This window comes from Antechinus flavipes, chromosome 1 (assembly GCF_016432865.1).
Source record: "Antechinus flavipes isolate AdamAnt ecotype Samford, QLD, Australia chromosome 1, AdamAnt_v2, whole genome shotgun sequence".
NCBI classification, from domain to species: Eukaryota; Metazoa; Chordata; class Mammalia; order Dasyuromorphia; family Dasyuridae; genus Antechinus; species Antechinus flavipes.
Genome location: NC_067398.1, coordinates 367,513,666 through 367,532,484, shown reverse-complemented (window position 1 = coordinate 367,532,484; position 18,819 = coordinate 367,513,666).

Sequence of the window (18,819 nt, the reverse complement as noted above, 5' to 3'; positions counted from 1 at the left end):
TTATCCTCCAGAATGGTTGAATCAATACCCAACTCCAGGAACAATGCATTAGTGTACCAGTTTTCTGACAACCATTTTCTTCCCTGTCATTTTAGCCAGTTGAATAGGGGTGAGAATGTACCTCAGAGCTGTATTAATCTGCCTTTTCTAATCAATGTTCATTTAGAGCATTTTTCTTCACATGACTGAAGAAGGCATTGATTTCTTCATTTGAAAATTACCTGTTAATATGTTTTGATCATTTAGCAGTGAATAACTATTTGTTTTATAAATTTATAAATCATAGTCATTTATAATGATTGATAGCTTTATAAATTTGACTCAGTTATTTATATATTTCAGAAATGAAGCCGTTAGAGGGAAGAGACCCAGATGTGCAAAAATGTTTGTGGCAGCCCTTTTTGTAATGGCAAGAAACTGGAAACTGAGTGGAGGCCCATCAATTGGAGAATGGCTGAATAAATTATGGTATATGAATATTATGGAATATTATTGTTTTATAAGAAATGACCCCCGGGATGATTTCAGAGAGGCCTGGAGAGACTTACATGAACTGATGCTGATTCAAATGAGCAGGATCAGGAGATCATTATACATGGCAACAACAAGATTGTACAACGATTAATTCTAAGGTATGTGGCTCTCTTCAACAATGAGATGATTCAAATCAATTCCAATTATTCAGTACTGAAGAGAGCCGTCTACAACCAGTGAGAGGACTATGAAAACTGAGTGTGGACCACAACATAGCATTCTCACTCTCTCTGTTATGTTTTGCTTGCATTTTGTTTTCTTTCTCAGTTTTTTTTTTCCCTTCTTGATCTGATTTTTCTTGTGCAGCAAGATAATTGTATAAATGTGTATACATATATTAGATATTTAACCTATTTAACATGTATTGGACTACCTGCCAACTATAGCAGGGGATGAGGGAAGGAGGGGAAAATTTGGAACAAAGGTATTCAATGGTGAAAAAATTATCTGTGCATATGTTTTGTAAATAAAAAAGTTTTAATAAAAAAAAAAAAGATATGATGCCTTTATCAGAAACACTGGCTCTAAAATTATTTCCCATCTTTCTCTCTTCATTCTAATCTTGGCTTCATTGGTTTTGTTTATGCAAAGCTTTTTAATTTAATGTAATCAAAAAATTAATTTTGCATGTCATACTGTTGTCTATTCCTTCAAAGATGTAACAAATAAACTTTCTATTGCTCTCTACATATTAAACAAATATAAAATTGTTTATATTATCTTTTTTAATTTCAAAATTATAGTTGCATTTTAATTTCATCTTGTTATAGTATGAGATGCTGGTCTATGCCTAGGTTCTATCATGCTACCTTCCACTTATTTTCCAGCAATTTTTATCAACTAGGGAATTATTATCACAAAATATTGAGTCTTTGGGTTTATCAAGAAATTATTAGAGTCAATGACTACTGTTTTGTATACCTAACTTATTCACTAATCTACCACTCTAATAAGAGCCAGTACCAAATTGTTTTGATGACTGCCTGATCTGAAATGGTTAGACTATCTTCCACCAAATTTTGTTTTATTAATTTTCATTGATTCCTTTGGTAGTGTTGAATATTTTTAAATTAATTCTTTTGATATTATTAACTTATTTTTCTTCCAGATGAAGTTAATTGTTACTCTTTCTAATTCTATGAAATATTTTTGGGAGAGTTTAACTAATATGACACTGAATAAGTAGATTAGGTTGGGTGGAATTATAATTTTTACTATATTAGTTTGACATTCATTAGTAATAGATAGTGTTCTAATTATTTAGATATGATTTTATCTATGTGAAAAGCATTTGGTGATTATGTACATTTACTTACTGGATTTGTCTTGGCAAGTGGATTGCCAAATATATTATATCATATAATTTAATATGTTATATCATGCTATATTATGTTATAATATTGTACAATATAATCCATTATATTATATTCCCAGATATATCATATTGTATAATATAATGTTACATTATATTATACAATTATTTAAAAATGAATTTCTCTATCTGATGGGCTTTCTTTGATACATACATATTATATATATATATAATATATATAATATTATGTATAATATATGTTACTTATAATTATATATAATACATATCATATGTAATTGTTATGTATGATGCATGTAATTAATATATTATATTACATATTATATTAATATATAATATTACATATTATTGTAATGTTCTTGGTGTTTTTCTGAAGGTCTTGGGAGCAGTCAGAGTAATTTCCATGAAAATAGCCAAATGTTAAAGTCTAAATTCTTTATTGCCTCCTTGCCTGGGGCTGGGCAGCATTCTGGAGAGTCTTTCAGACCAGCTTTGTTCTCAGTGTAGCAAGTGCAGGAGGCCAGACACCAGGAGCCTGACTGAAGATGGAATGATTTTCCCTCCTTAGCTCCAAGAGCTTGAGCTCCTGCCTCCTATACTTTGTCTTCTCTGGCTCTCTCTCTACACTTCTCCTGTCCCCCAGGAGAGCCACCAAGAGCCTGACTAAAGATGGAATGAATCCTGTCCAGTCCTTGCTGGCTGTTATATACTCTATTATTATAGGTATGAATCTTGTGGAACTATATTAAGTACGAAGTACATGTATTGAACTAGATAACTATTAAGCACCATGCTACACTAGATAAACATTGTGTTTATCAATTCCACTGACTTAACACCTTGTAAGAATCCTTGTTTCAAGTCCAGAGTACTTTTAGTTGATTCTTTAGAATTCTGTAAGTAGACTATTATATCATCTCCAAAAAAATGACACTTTTTTCCTTATTGCCTATTTTAATTCCTTCAATTTATTTTTTTCTCTCTCTTAGTTATAAAACTGACATTTCTTGTATAATAGTAAATAATAGTGGAGATGACAGGCATCTGCATTTTACCCCTAATATTATTGATAATGCTTCCAACCTTATTCCCATTACATATAATGATGCTGATGATTTCAGATAATTGTGATAAATGATTTTAAGGAAAACTTCATTTATCCCTATTTTCTCCAGAGTTTTTAATAAAATTGGGTGCTGCATTTTGTCAAAATATCTTTCTCCATCTACGGAGATTTCTGTTAGTTTTGCCAAAATATGGTCAAATATGCTGATAGTTTTCATAATGTTGAACCAGCCCTGTATTCTTAGTAATGGTTTCACTTTGTCATGATGTATTATTCTGGTCATAAATTGCTGTAATCTCTGATAATATTTTATTTTTATGCATCAATACTCATTGGGGTAATTGGTCTATAATTTTGTTTCTCTGTTTTGTTTCTTCCTAATTTAGATATCAGCACCATTTGTTTCATAAAGGGAATTTAGTAGGACTCTCATCTATTTTTCTAAATGGTTCATTTGTAGAATTCACTTGTAAAAATAATCCAGCCATAAAGATTATTTTTATGGGAAGTCCGTTGAAGGTTTGTTCAATTTATTTTTCTTTTTTTAGTATAAAGGAGATGGTGCTAATGTGAATAAGGCTGGGTGTGAGGGATGGTCCTAGGAATAGGATAGTTGTGATGGTGTTTATAGCAATGATATTTGCATATTCTGCTAGGAAAAATATAGCAAATGGGCCAGCAGCGTATTCTACTTTGAAACCTGATACTAATTCGGACTCTCCTTCGGTTAGGTCAAATGGTGCTCATGTAGAGATATACCATATTATGGCAAGTGGTCATGTTGTGATGATGAGTCATCAGTTTTATTGAGTGATTGAAAGTGTTTTTAAGATAAAGGAGATGTTAATCAGTATGATTGAGAAGAGAATAAAAGCTAGTGATACTTCATATGAGATTATTTGTGCAACTGCTCGTAAAGCTCTGATTAGAGCATATTTTGAATTGGATGCTCATCCTGATCATAAAACTGAGTAGACTGATAGTCCAGACAGTGAAAGAACGAAAATAAATCCTAGGTAGATGTCTAGGGGTATATTGGGCATGGGTAGAGATGTTCAAATTGTGAGGACAATGAAGAGGGCTAGAATAGGGGCAAGGATAAATATTGAAATGGAAGAGGTTAGGGGGTGAAGGGGTTCTTTGGTAAATAGTTTTACTGCATCTGCAAATGGTTGTAGGAGGCCATAGGATCCTATGATATTTGGTCCTTCTCGGAAATTGTATGTAGCCTAACACTACGTTCCATAAGTATTAGGAAGGCTACTGCTAGGAGAATAGGGATGATATAGAGTATAAGGTTTAGTGTGAACATTTGTTAAGAAGTGGAGTTGAACCTCTGGTAGTAAAGGCTTAAGCTTTATGCAATTACCAACTCTGCCACCTTAACAGCCCTGTTCTTAGGAGTATTAGAGATTGAGTTAGGATATAGAGATGGATTCATATGTTGGTTCTAGGGCTCATCAGGGACATTGGCCCTATTTCTCTAGTCCTTTCATACTGGGAGAAATTATTTATTTAATTATTTTTCTGATTCTGTTAATGTGGGTAATGTATATATTTCTAACTATCCATCCATTTCAAATAGAGTATCACATTTCAGGCATACAGGTGGGCAAAATTGATCCTAATTATTGCTTTAATTTCTTCTTCATTGGTCGTGAGATCATCCATTCTATTTGTGTTATGGTAATTTAGTTTACTTTCCATTTTCTAATCAAATTCACCAAATCTTAATTTTTTTTGTAAAACCAACTTTTAGTTTTTTTTTATTAGTTTGTTTTCTTAGTTTCAATTTTTTAATCTCTCCTTTGATTTTCAGAATTTCAAGTTTGATATTTAATTGGGGGATTTTCATTTCTTATTTTTCTTGTAAATAACATGTGGTAAGGATGCTAGTTTTTCGTTAACCTAATTACTCACTTCCATTTTGTGAGAGAATCCATCACATTCACATTCACATTAGTGAGTATATCCCTCCATCTTATTTTTCTTGTTTTCTCTCCCCTTTCGCCTTATTCCTTCTCAACATTGTTTTGTTTCTGACTCCCACATCCCTTAATCTTCCCTTTCTTCTATCAATCCTTGTAAATTTTCCTCCCTTTCTCCTATTTCTACCCTCCTTTCTATCAGTATCCTCTCTTCTCATTTCCTTTCACTTTCAATGCCTACTTCCCTATAGGTTCAGATAAATTTCTGTACCCTATTAAGTGTGTATGATATTCCCTCTTAGACTGAAATACAATGAAAGTAAGATTCATTCAATGGCTCACTCCTCTCCTTTATTTCCCTTTACAGTAATAGGTTTTTTTATGGCTCTTTTTGTGGTAAAATTTACCATATTTTATCTTTGTCCTTTTCCTCTCTTCCCAGTATAATTCTTACTACACTATGAAATTTCTTTTGTATATCATAACATCAAGTAAATTAATATCCACATCCTTTGTTCTAAAGACTTTGACAAAGACAGTTTTCAGGAGTTGCAAATAGGGATTCAAACATGTAAACTCTTAAACAATATTTTTCCTGTTTACTTTTTTAATGCTTTGCTTCAATTTGCTGCTTAGTTATGTTCTTTTTTATGAGAAATGTTTAAAAGTTTCCTATGTGATTTAATGCCCATCTTTTTTTCCTCTGAAATATTATATTCAATTTTGCAGGATAGTAGATTCTTGGTTGCAGTCCATGCTCCTTTGCCTTCCAGGATATCAAAATTTGTATCCTTTGATTAATTAATATCAAAGCTTTTCACATCCTGGGAAATTTTGAATATGGCATTTTTGGTAATGTTTCTTTCTAGCTGTTCACAGTATTTTCTTCTTGACCTGGTAATTCTAGAATTAAGCTACAATATTTCTTAAAGTTTTCATTTGGAATCTCAGTGGATTCTTTTTATGACTACTTAACCCTCTGGTTCTAGGACATCAGGAGAGTTTTCTTGATGATTTCTTGAAAGATGCTGTCCATGCTCGTTTTTTTTTAGCTTGGCTTTCAGGTCGTTCAGTTATTTTTTAAATTTTCTTTCCTTGATCTATTTTCCACATTTGTTATTTTCCAATGAAGTATTTCATATTTTCTTCTATTTTTGTTTGACTGATTCTCAATATTTCAGAGTTATCTTCCACTTATACAATTCTAATTTTTAATTATTTTTTTTCATTTACTTTTTAGCACCTTTTCAATTTGACTGATTTTATTTTTAAGGAATCGCTTACTTTAGTTGATTTTATGCAATTTTCAAATTATTTTCTTTTTCAAGTTGTTGACTAATTTTTGCACAATTTGCATTTTAAAATTTCCTCTACCTCTCTTACTTGATATTTAAAATGCTTTCTGAAAATAAAATAAAATAAAATCCTCACTGAGTTTTTCTAAGAGAATCTTTTGAGTCTGAGACAAATTCATTTTCCTCTGGGAGGCTTATTGTGTAGGAATTTTGACATTGCTATCTACTTCTGCATTTGTATTCTGCTCTTTACTTTTTTCATAGTAGTTTTCTGTGATAAAAGTTCTTTTTCTGTTTTTGTTTTTTTTTTTTTTTGTTCATTTTTAAAAAGTTGAGCTTTGCTCCTAGGGTACAAGGTCATTGCCCCAAAGTTATTTTGCTGAGGGACAGAACTGGTCCCTGGATTTCTGCATTGGGGCAGGAATTTCTGTGATTTTACCCACATATCCCATTTTTGTATTGGGTTATAGGGCTCATAATTCACCCTCTATGCTGCAGCTAGAAGCCACACAGCAAGCATGCTGTGCTACTGCCCTGCTGAGCCAATCCAAAGTGCCCTTACCTGCTTATTTGTGCTATAACTAAGAGCCTGCCACTAGATTACCTACACACCACTTCCACTAGGACATTCCCCTTTTATCTAAGAAAAATAGACCTTTACTGAAGCTCTTCTAAGTTATCTTAAGCGGAAGAATTATTGCATTCCATCTTTTTGTAAATTCTGTCACTCCAGATTCTGTTTAGAGACTTCAGTTAGTGCTGTTTCCAAGAAAACTGGGGAGATCTCAGGCAAATTCCTGACTTCTTTCTGTCTTCTTCAATCTGTCAGTCTGGCTCACATTATGGGATTTCTTTCAGGTGATAGGTGGATTCTTTCAAAATTCATTCTGTCCTCTGGTTCTAAAGTATCAGAGCATTTTCCCTTAATTATTTCTCAAAAGATGTAGTCAAGATCATTTTTTTAATCTTGGCTTTCAGATAGTACAATAATTTTAAATTCTTGGATAAAATTTGCATGTAAGTTCTTTATCCAGTGGAATATTTTTTACATTGTCTTTTGTGTTTTCATTCTTTTGGTCTTGCTTTATTTCTTAATTTCTCATAAAGTCATTATCTTTTATTTGCTCCATTATAATTTTTAAGGAGTCTTTTTCTTCAGTTAGCTTTTATACCCCCTTTTCTGTTTGGTCTATTCTGCTTTTTAAAGCACTCCTCTTTTCACTGGCTTTTTGTACCATTTTTACTATTTGTCCCAGTCTATTTTCAAGGTTATTTTCTACAGCACGTTTTGCATCTACTTCTCAAATCGTTTACTTATTGCTCTTGGATAGGCTGAGCAATATAATAAAGATGACAATACTCCCTAAACTAATCTATTTATTTAGTGCTATGCCAATCAGACTTCCAAGAAAATAGTTTAATGATCTAGAAAAAATAACAACAAAATTCATATGGAACAATAAAAGGTCGAGAATCTCAGGGGAATAAATGAAAAAAAAAATCAAATGAAGGTGGCCTAGCTGTACCTGATCTAAAACTATATTATAAAGCAGCAATCACCAAAACTATTTGGTATTGGCTAAGAAATAAATTAGTTGATCAGTGTAATAGGTTAGGTTCACAAGACAAAATAGTCAACTATAGCAATCTAGTATTTGACAAACCAAAAAATCCTAACTTTTGGGATAAGAATTCATTATTTGAAAAAAACTGCTGGGAAAACTGGAAATTAGTATGGCAGAAATTAGGCATGGACCAACACTTAACAATGTATACCAAGATAAGATCAAAATGAGTCCATGATTTAGGCATAAAGAATGAGATTATAAATAAATTAGAGGAACATAGGATAGTTTACCTCTCAGACTTGTGGAGGAGGAAGAAATTTGTGACCAAAGATGAACTAGAAATTGCTATTGATCACAAAATAGAAAATTTTGATTATATCAAATTGAAAAGCCTTTGTTCAAACAAAACTAATGCAAACAAAATTAGAAGGGAAGCAACAAACTGAGAAAACATTTTCACAGTTAAAGGTTCTGATAAAGGCCTCATTTCCAAAAGATATAGAGAATTGACTCTAATTTATAAGAAATCAAGCCATTCTCCAATTGATAAATGGTCAAAAGATATGAACAGACAATTTTCAGATGATGAAATAGAAACTATTTCCACTCATATCAAAGAGTGTTCCAAATCACTATGGATCAGAAAAATGCAAATTAAGACAACTCTGAGATACCACTACACATCTGTCAGATTGGCTAGAATGACAGAGAAAGATAATGCAGAATGTTGGGGGGGGGGATATGGGAAAACAGGGACACAAATACACTGTTGGTGGAACTGTGAATACATCCAGCCATTCTGGAGAGAAATCTGTAATTATGCCCAAAAAGTTATCAAACTGTGCATCCCTTTGATTCAGCAGTGCTACTAGGATATATCCCAAAGAGATACTAAAGAAGGGAATGGGACCTGTATGTGCCAAAATGTTTGTGGCAGCCCTGTTTGTAGAGGCTAGAAACTGGAAAAAGAATGGATGCCCATCAATTGAAGAATGGTTGGGTAAATTGTGGTATATGAATGTTGTGGAATAGTATTGTTCTGTAAGAAATGACCAGCAGGATGAATATAGAGAGGTTTGGAGAGACTTACATGAACTGATGCTGAGTGAAATGAGCAGAACCAGGAGCTCATTATATATTTCAACAACAATACAGTATGAGAATGTATTCTGACAAAAGTGGATTTCTTCGACAAAGAGAAGATCTAACTCAGTTTCAATTGATCAATGATGGACAGAAGCAGCTACGCCCAAAGAAAGAACACTGGGGAATGAATGTAAACTATTTGCATTTTTGTTTTTCTTTCTGGGTTATTTTTATCTTCTGAATCCAATTCTTCCTATGCAACAAGAGAACTGTTTGGTTCTGCACACATATATTATACCTAGGATATACTGTGACATAGTTAACATGTATAGGACTGCTTGCCATCTGGGGGAGGGGGTGGAGGAAGGGAGGGGAAAAGTTGGAACAGAAGTGAGTGCAATGGATAGTGTTGTAAAGATTTTTTTTCAATATTAAAAAAATAAAATGAAAAAAAACAAATTGTTTACTTATTTTTCATGATTTTCTTGTATCATTCTCAATTATCTTGCCTTTTTTGAGGTCTTCCATGATCTGTAAGCAAATTCTGTTTTTCTTGGAGGCTTTGGATATAGGAACTATGATTATTATCTTTTTGATTAAATGTTTTTATCTTCCTTGTGATCATATTAACTTTCTACAATCAAAATTTATTCTATCATTTATTTACTTTTTCCAACTATTACTTGACTTTTAATTCTTGTTTAAAGTAGGGCTCTGTTTTCTGATTATAGGGTGCATTATGAAAAGTTTCAGGGATTTTGGTGAAGTGGTTTTCAGAAATAATTCTAAGGAGTTGTAAGTTTTCAGTTATTTCATGGTAGAATAATCAAAGGAAAAATGTCATTACTGTTCTTTTGGCTTCTGATCTGGTCTGTGAGTGATTGCACACATACTTTTCTGTCATAAAATTATAAAAAAGGGTTCCTGCTTCATTATGGTTTCAAAGTGTAATGTACTCATGCTTCTCATTTACAAGAGTCTGCCACTAAGGACTGTGACCAGATCTGTATATAGGCAAAGCAACAGAATCCTGCTCAACTCTACCAAAGAGACCCTTGTACTATCATTCTGACCATTTGTTCAATCTCTTTACTGTGTGTAGGCAGAGACCTCTGGAAACAGCAACTGCCATTGCTAATTCAGTGGCTCCCTATATCTGCTATCTGTTTTGCTGGCTCTAGGCTGTGTTAGTAGGATCTAATCCACTTTCTCCTAAATATAACAGCTATTTTCCTATGACCTTCTAAGTACTCTTTGCTATCTGTGGGCTGAGAAATTTGAAAACCTCCATTGTTGCTGCTACTTTTCCCATCCCAAGACCTGCTTGGTTTGCTGGCTTCTCTTCCAGACCAGCATGGACTCTGTTCTAGACTTTTGTACACTCTTAATCTATTGCAGTAGATCCTTTCTGCTAATCTTCTAGCAGAAGTTGCTTTGTTGCTTTGTCTTCCTTTGGGATATTGCTTCTGTCTGTTTTTTTGTGTGAGGTTTGTGCTTTAGAATTTGTTCAGAATTATTATTTAAATGTATTTTGAGGAATTTCATGGAAATCTGAATTCCTGTTTTATATCTGCCACCTTGACTCTGAAAGTATGTAACAGTTTTTCAATAAAATGGGAAAAATTCTATAATCTCAGAATTTTTTACCCACATTAATATACCTTTAATATTCTCTAGTCCTTTCTTACAGCCATATGATTTATTTCCTCTCAGATCATTGATCATTACTTTAGAAAAGAATACAATTTGTGATTGCTTTCATTACATATTCATTCTAAATAATTGCAGTTTATTCCATTTCATCGTATTTGACTTTCTGTCTTCCTTTTCACAATTATCACTTCAAATATTTTCCAATTGCTTCATATCATCAATTCTACTGATGTCACCATCAGTCTCAGCAAGGTTCTCTATCATTAGCCTTTCAGTTTCTTTCCTAAACATGTAGTTTTTTTTTCTCTTTTTATCCTGTGACTTTTTTAGATTCCATTTTTTCTCACCATTAACTTTCTCTAAAAAATAAGCTAAACTTTATGTCTACATTCCCTTCTCATCAGCTCAACATCTGACTAATGGCCTCTCCATTCTATTGAAAAACCTGAAAGTCATTAGTGACATCTAAAGCAGGTGGCAACTGACAACTAAAGAATACCTTCCCACCAATCAAACTTTTTGCCAAAATGCATTCAAGAAGATAGTCTTCGAGCTTTCTTGAAATCTTCTAAAGATCTTTTCAGCATGTTTAACTTACCATTATTACAATAACAATCCCCGCTACCTCAGTTCTAGGCATCAATTTCAATTATTTACAAACTATTTTTTCATTGAAATTGCTTCCATCTGACCCAAAAAGATGGTCCTGTCAAGGTCAAGCATAAAACTTTAGATTTTTCAGTTCATTGAAAGGAACAGTAAAGACATCTTCATGCACTCCTACTATGTAGGTGATGCATAATTGACCCTCATACACTAATAAAGGAAAATGGTTTCTGTCATCTTTGAACATTTATTAAAACACTTATTGGCTGCTTCTTGATTAGTATTTCTTTCAGTTCAAACATCTATCACCCTCCCAGCCAAGCAGAGAGCTTAAAATGCCACAATCCATTTAGAAAAGCTGGATAAAATTGTATCCATTGAGTTCGATTTATACAAAAAAAAAAAATTGTATTCATTGAGTTAACCACTTTCTGAAGCAGGCTGTTTCATTTGAATCTAATGCCATTCCACCTCCTCATTCTTTTGTCCTGGCTGAGGCAATTATAAGCACAGATTGCTACATGGGATTGGAGCACCAGGGAAACCGTTAACACCTAGCCACTCTGGCACAAGATCACACTAAATAGCTTATTAAGATTCAGGCATCAGCTCTGATGACTAACATGAAGCAAAGGCCTGGGATTTACTTCCAACTCATTTAATTACAGAAATCAATGAATTCTTGGAGTTGTGCCAGGTGAGAGGGAATGAACCTGGTTTGACCGACATTTCATTCGAGATATCAAAATTATAAAAGCAATCCTGGTTAGAGAAACCACTCCAGGATATAAGTCCTAGAAAATTTAAGTGGCAATAAAGAAATGGGGAAGATTTACTTGGGAATCAGTGAGTGGGGAGGGGGTTTGTAATGTTTTAAAATACACACACATACATACACACATTCATCAATAAATATATAAATTTGTATTTAGCCCTTTCTTTGTATAAGGTATTGTGAGAAATGCTGAACATTACTTCAAAAGGAGAATATTCAATCTTATGAAGAATGTAGCCCCTCATTTTTCAGTTGAAAAAAATGAGTCCAAAAGATGTTATTGAATTTGTCTCAACATGGTTTATATCTGTAAAATGAAATATTTTAAAATTTAAATATGTATACATATGGCATATAAGTATGTATTATACACACATATGTATATATATACAAATATAGATGCATAAAAAGACAATAAAAACACTGATCTATAAGCAATAAACAATTATAATTTTTTCTAAATCTTAATATTTCACTTTTGTTTATTGGTGATTCTTATTAACCATTATATAGAAATTCCTTTTTCCCGGCTGTCTCTCCACAACACCACTAACACTCCAGAATCATTCCACTCTGATAAAGTGCAAAACAAATACATCAAGGGATGCTAGGCAGATGCAGGTTGGGAAAAGGATAGATTGCCAATTCTCCCCTCCCTTTGATAGCCCACATATAAAACAGTGGTGAAACAGATGGTACTTTCCTGGCCTCTATATTTCTCCCATCCCTTCTACAGTCTCATAACTTCCTCCTACTGTGCTCTGCCACCTTCATCTCGACATCTCAACCAGACTTGGCAGACATTTCAACAATGGGAACAAGTGTAAACTTCTCTCCTTCCCCCAGTCCTCACATATTTCTGCTCCTCCATTCCCCCACATAGGATGAGATCCAGGCTGTCTGGGGAGTCTAAGCAAAGGGTGCCAGTTTTCTTCCACACCAGGATTCAATAAAACTCTCCCACACTACATGTTATGGAGACACAAAGTATTCAGATTCTGAAAATTTGACAAAGTTCTCATGGCTGTGGAACAGGGCAGCAAAGTTAATCTTATCTGTCTTCCCCCATATTTCTTTTACAAAGTTAAAAAACTTCAAAGTTCATCACACCATGGTATTTCATACCCTTTATTTATTCTCCTGTTTCCTTTTTTCCTAATTTTTGATATAGAACTATTCTGTATTCATATCAGTATGATAATTTGGAATCAGATCTTTATTTTGATTTCTTAGACGCCTATAACAGGATTTTGGATTCCAATGGAAGGGCATTTTTAGCAGCCCTACTGTGCTTTAATTAAATAATTTACAATCTATTTTAATTATGTAAATAAAAGTAGTGGAAGTAAGAGAAAGGACATTTTAGATAATATTCTATTTTTATTAACTATTGCCTTTGTAGTTAAAATTAAAAAAAATCTACAATAGGTTCATCTACTTTTCTCTCCTCAAAGTCTCTTCTTAAATCTTTACAATCCGACTTCTGTCCTTATCTTTCCACTGCAATTATTCTCTCCACAGTTATTAATTAATTGGCAGACCCAATGGTCTTTTGACAATCCTTTCTTCTTGGTCTCTCTGTAGCCTTTGAGACTATTCATCACTCTTTCATCCTTGATATTCTTTCTCTCTAGGTTTTGGGGTCATTTTTCTCTATTTTCTTCCTATCTATCTGAACGCTCTTTCTTTGTTTCCTTTCACTTATCCTCTTCTAGATCATGCCCACTAAGAATAAATATATCTTGAAGTTCATTCTTGTTACTTCATCTCTTCTACTCCACTTAGTAATCTCATGAGCTCCTCTAGCATAATATCAGCATGCTGATGATTGTCAAATACACTTATGATTCCCCAGTCTCTTTAATGACTTTCAGTCATGCATGTTTAGCCACTTTTTGTCTCGACCAGGGAGACCTAGTTACTCGTAGGGGTTTTGAGGAAGATCCAGCCTGAGGAGAAACGGGCGAGAAAGAGGAGGGGGACCAAGCTGATTGTTGCCAAGGTCTCAGTTTATTGCTCTCAGGATACAACTTATACAGGAAAAAGTATGGGAAAGAGAAGTAAGGTGGTCTGGGAAAGGAACATGGGCTATAGCTGGTCCAGTGAGCAGGAACATAGTGTGGTGACAACTCAAGATTGATTCTCAAGACCGTTTTGCCTGGTTGCAGTTCTCAGGATTGTTTGACCACCTGCTCAATTCTGTTGCAGCAAGGGGTGGGGAAAAGGCACCTGGGTGAGGGCCTTCAGCTTCCAACAACTTTTCAAATATCATAAACTGGATGGATAGTTGACAACTTAATCTAAACATTTCAAAACAAAATGCATCTTCTTTCCCACTTCAACCTAATCCTTCTGACTTTTCTATTACTATAGAAGGTGATATCATCCTCCTACAACATCATGCTCATAAACTAGATCTTATTTTTGAATTCCTCAATGTCTCTGAAACCCATATCTATTTTTTTGTGGAGGCCTGTAGATTTCACCTCTACAACATCTATGGGATATACTTTCTTTTCTCCTTTAACCCTGTCATCACTCTAATGCAGCCCTCAAAAACTCACACCTAGAGTGCTACAATAACTTCCAAGTATGATTGCCTGCTTCACATGGCTCCTTTCTTCAGTTCATCTTCCTTTGATACTAAAGTAATTTTGCTAAAGGACAAGTATGATCACATCATTTCTTTCCTTGAATAAATTCTGATGGCTGCCCATTGCCTCCAGGAACAAATTAAAAATTTAAAAAAATAAATAAATAAAAAAGAATACAGATTATATAGTATTCAACATCCATCACAATCTAACTCTCTCCTACATCCTGGTATTTTTATACTTTACTACCATTCACAAACACTTTGATGTAGTAACATTGCTCCTTTGACTGTTCCATAAACAAGATACTTCATTTTAAGATCTGGCAATTCTAATTGTTCTCCATATATAGAATATTCTCCCTCCTCTGCCCTAGACTATGCCCTTCCCTACTTCCTTTTTAATTCTGACTAAAATCCTATCTTCTCAGAAAACCTTCATTAAACTATTCTTAATCCCAATACTTTCCTTCTATTAATTATTTCTTCTTTTCCTACATATATATATATTTATATATACACACACATCCATACATGTGCATTTATGTATATGTATATATATATAATATATATATATATATATATATATATATATATATATATACATATATACATATATATGCATACATTTTTTTGCATTTTGCTCCCCATTAGATTATAAGATCATTGAGGGAAAATACTTTTTTCACCTTTTTATATCCCTAGGATTTAGTGCATTGTCTGCCACATAGTAGCTGCTTAATAAATGCCATTGATTGATTCACTGATTGATACAAATATATTATCATTACAAAGAATGAAGTATGGGTAATATTCCAATAAGTACAAAGGAGGAAGACATAATGAGAGAAGTAGAATGAAATAGAAAAAAAAATGACTTTAATAATATTCTAATTGGTATTGATCAGAATTATTTTTTTTCTTTTTTGATTGTTCTCTATATGCATGAATAGGTTTATGTATGTGGGCATATGGATATAATGATCAATTTATACACATATATGTGTATTATCACATAGTACTCATGCATATAATAGTTATACATATATGTTACATATATTATATATACATACACTCACATATAATCACACACATATATATAAATTTTGTATGTTAATACAGACATATATGTATTTATAAATTAATTCATATGTAGATTTTTAAGTGTATATACATACAACTAGACTTGATTTCTGGCAATTACATTAATTCAAGTGATTATGGATTAAGGTTTTGATTGATATAGATGAGCAGAAAAGTAATTTGACAATCTTTCAATGAGTAGATGAATTTTAGGACTACAAAAAACAAATTTATAAAGATTTAATGGAATTAATACTGGAATTGCAAGTGTAGAAATAACACACATGCATACACACTATTCTTACACATGTTAGTACAAAGTTAAAGTCATTGAAGATAACAAAATTTAGAATTAGAACAAAAGCTACAAAGTAGATATCTTCGGTGAGCAAAATCAAAATCTATCTTATTGCTTGTTTTTTGAGGGGGAATGAGGAGGAATAATGGGGGTAGATGTGAATTACTATGTCTATATTGTAGGAAAGAAAGACATTTTAAGTATTTCTAAATTTAACTTCATTTTAATTGTCAGGATTGAGATGAACTCCACCCATGTTTTTTCTTCTCATCTTGTTAACTGTGTGTTCTTTTACAGAGAAGTGCATCATTAAAATAAACTATCATACCACTGGAAGAACATTTGAATCCAAATAATAGCCATTTTCAAGGTTCAGGTGAAACTCATCTGACAAATGAGAGCAGGGGTAAAACAAGACTGCAAATTGTCACAACTATTATTCAAGTTTTACTAGAAATGTAGGCTTTAGTAAAAAAAAAAAAAAAAAAGGCAATTGAAGGAATTAGAATAGACAATGAGGAAATAAAACTATCACACTGTGTAGATGATATGATGATATACTTAGAAAATTCTAGAAAATCATCCAAAAAGCTATTTGAAACTATCAAATGTTTAGCAAAAGTTGCAGAATATAAAACAAACTGGTTGTCAGCATTTCTATATATTATTGACAAAACCCAGCAGCAAGAGATAGAAAAAGAAATTCCATTTAAAATATCTATAGACAAAATAAAATATTTGGGCATCTACCTACCAAGACAAACTTAGGAACTATAAGAAAACAATTACAAAAGACTCCTCACACAAATAAAGTCAGATCAAAATAATTAGAAAAATATTAATTTTTCATGGATAGGCTGAATTAATATAATACAAATGAAAATTCAACTTAAATCGGTCTATGTGTTCAGTGCCAAACTAATCAAATTGCCAAAAATTATTTTAGAGAGCTAAAAAGATATTAACAAAAGTACAAAAATTGAAGAGTAGGGAATTAACGAAAAAATATAAAGAATTGGGTCCTAGCAGTACCAGATGTAATTTTTTTTTTAAATAAAGCAGTAGTCATAAAAACTATTTGGTACTGGCTAAGAAATAGATGGTGGATCAGTGAAATAAATTAAATATACATGATACATGCCAAACAAAACATTTCCCTGTTAGTCATTCAAAAGAAAATGCAGAATCTTCCTTTTCACCCATAAAGAAAGTATAAAAACATCATTTTTCCTTGAAGATAAGTAGCATTTTTGTGATAAATCCTACTGTATAGTCTTGTATTGCTGAGAACAGCTAAGTAATTCAAAGTTGATTGCTGTACCATAATGGCCTTGTTGTGTACATTATTCTCCTACATCTTATCATTTCACTTCACATCAATTCATGTAAGTTTTTCCAAGTATTTCTTTTCTCTGAGAGCATTGTGTTCATCATTTCTTATACTGCAATAGTATTCGATCACAACATATGGCACAACTTACTCAGTCATTCCTCAATAGATGGCCATCCACTCAAAGTCCATTTTTTTCTTACCACTAAAAATGCTGCTATAAATATTTGTATACATATAGTTCTTTTAAATTAAAAAAAAACCTTAGTGGAAGACACAATTAGTAGCATCATTTTTGGTCAAAGATTATACATAGTTTGACAGTCCTCTGGGCAGAGTTCCAAATTGTTCCAAAAAATAATTGAATTTGTACACTATTCTCCAGACAATGCATGAGTTTTTCAATTTTCTAACACTCCCTCTAATATTTGATATTTTACTTTTCTTCCATATTAGCCAATCAGATAAATGCTAGATAGTATTTCAGAGGATTTTTAAAATTTGCTTTTCTTTAATAGTGATTCAGAGCATTCTTTTTTTTTTTCATATAACTAAAGGTACTTTTGATTATGTCATCTAATAATTACCTCTTCACATCTTTGCCCATTTGTCAACTGGGGAATGATTTTTATTCTTATACATTTAATCCAATCCTCTCGATTTAAGAAATGATACCTTGCTATAATTTTTCAATTATAATTCTATATTTTCCTTAATCCTATTTTACCCCTGTTGATTCTACTTTCTTACCTTACTTTTACCCTTTCCATTGTCAAAATTGGCTTCTGACTAATGTTTCACCAGCTACTCTTTGTCCTCTTTTTCTTACTCACTTTCACTCTTATTTTCCTATAGGGTTAGATAGATTTTTATATCAAATGCAAGGTTATTCCATTTTAAGCCAATTCTGTTGATAGTAAGGTTTGCATGCTCCTCCATTTTCTTTTTATTTAAAAGTTGTTTCATACCTCTTTTACCTAAGATCTAACACTCTTGCCCAGTAGATTACTTTTTATCCTTCCTTAACTTTATTTTTTAGATATCATTGCATCATATTCAACTAACACTCTGTCCTCTATGTATAATCTTAACTGTCCTAATAATCAGAAAGTTCTTAGGAGAAATAGTTATCATCTTCCCATGTCTGAATGGAAATAAGTGAACCTTATTGAATCTCTTAATATTTCTTTCCTGTTTACCTTTCTATAGTTATCTGGAATCTTATATTTGAAAATCAAATTTTTATTCAATTCTAGTCTTTTCATAAAGAATTTTTGAAAGTCTATTTCTTTGAAACTATATTTTTCCTCTTAAGGGATTGTATTCAGTTTTTTTCTGGGAGTTTATTGAATGTAATTTTAGCTCTGCCCTCAATTAATTTTATATTGTAAGCCCTTTAATTCATTAATTGGGAAGCTGCTAAATTTTATATTATCCTGTTGAAAAATTACATTCTCACTAAATGAAACATTTTTTCATTGACCTAGGAGCTCTTAAATTTGAGTGTAAAACTGCTGTAAGTTTTCCTTTGGGAATCTCTTTCAGGAACTATTCAGTTTTGATTTCACCTTCTGGTTGCATGATATTAGGGCTGTTTTCCCTGATGATATTTGAAATATAATATCCAGGATCTTTGTGATCATGGCTTTTATGTCCTCCAATAATTCTCAAATT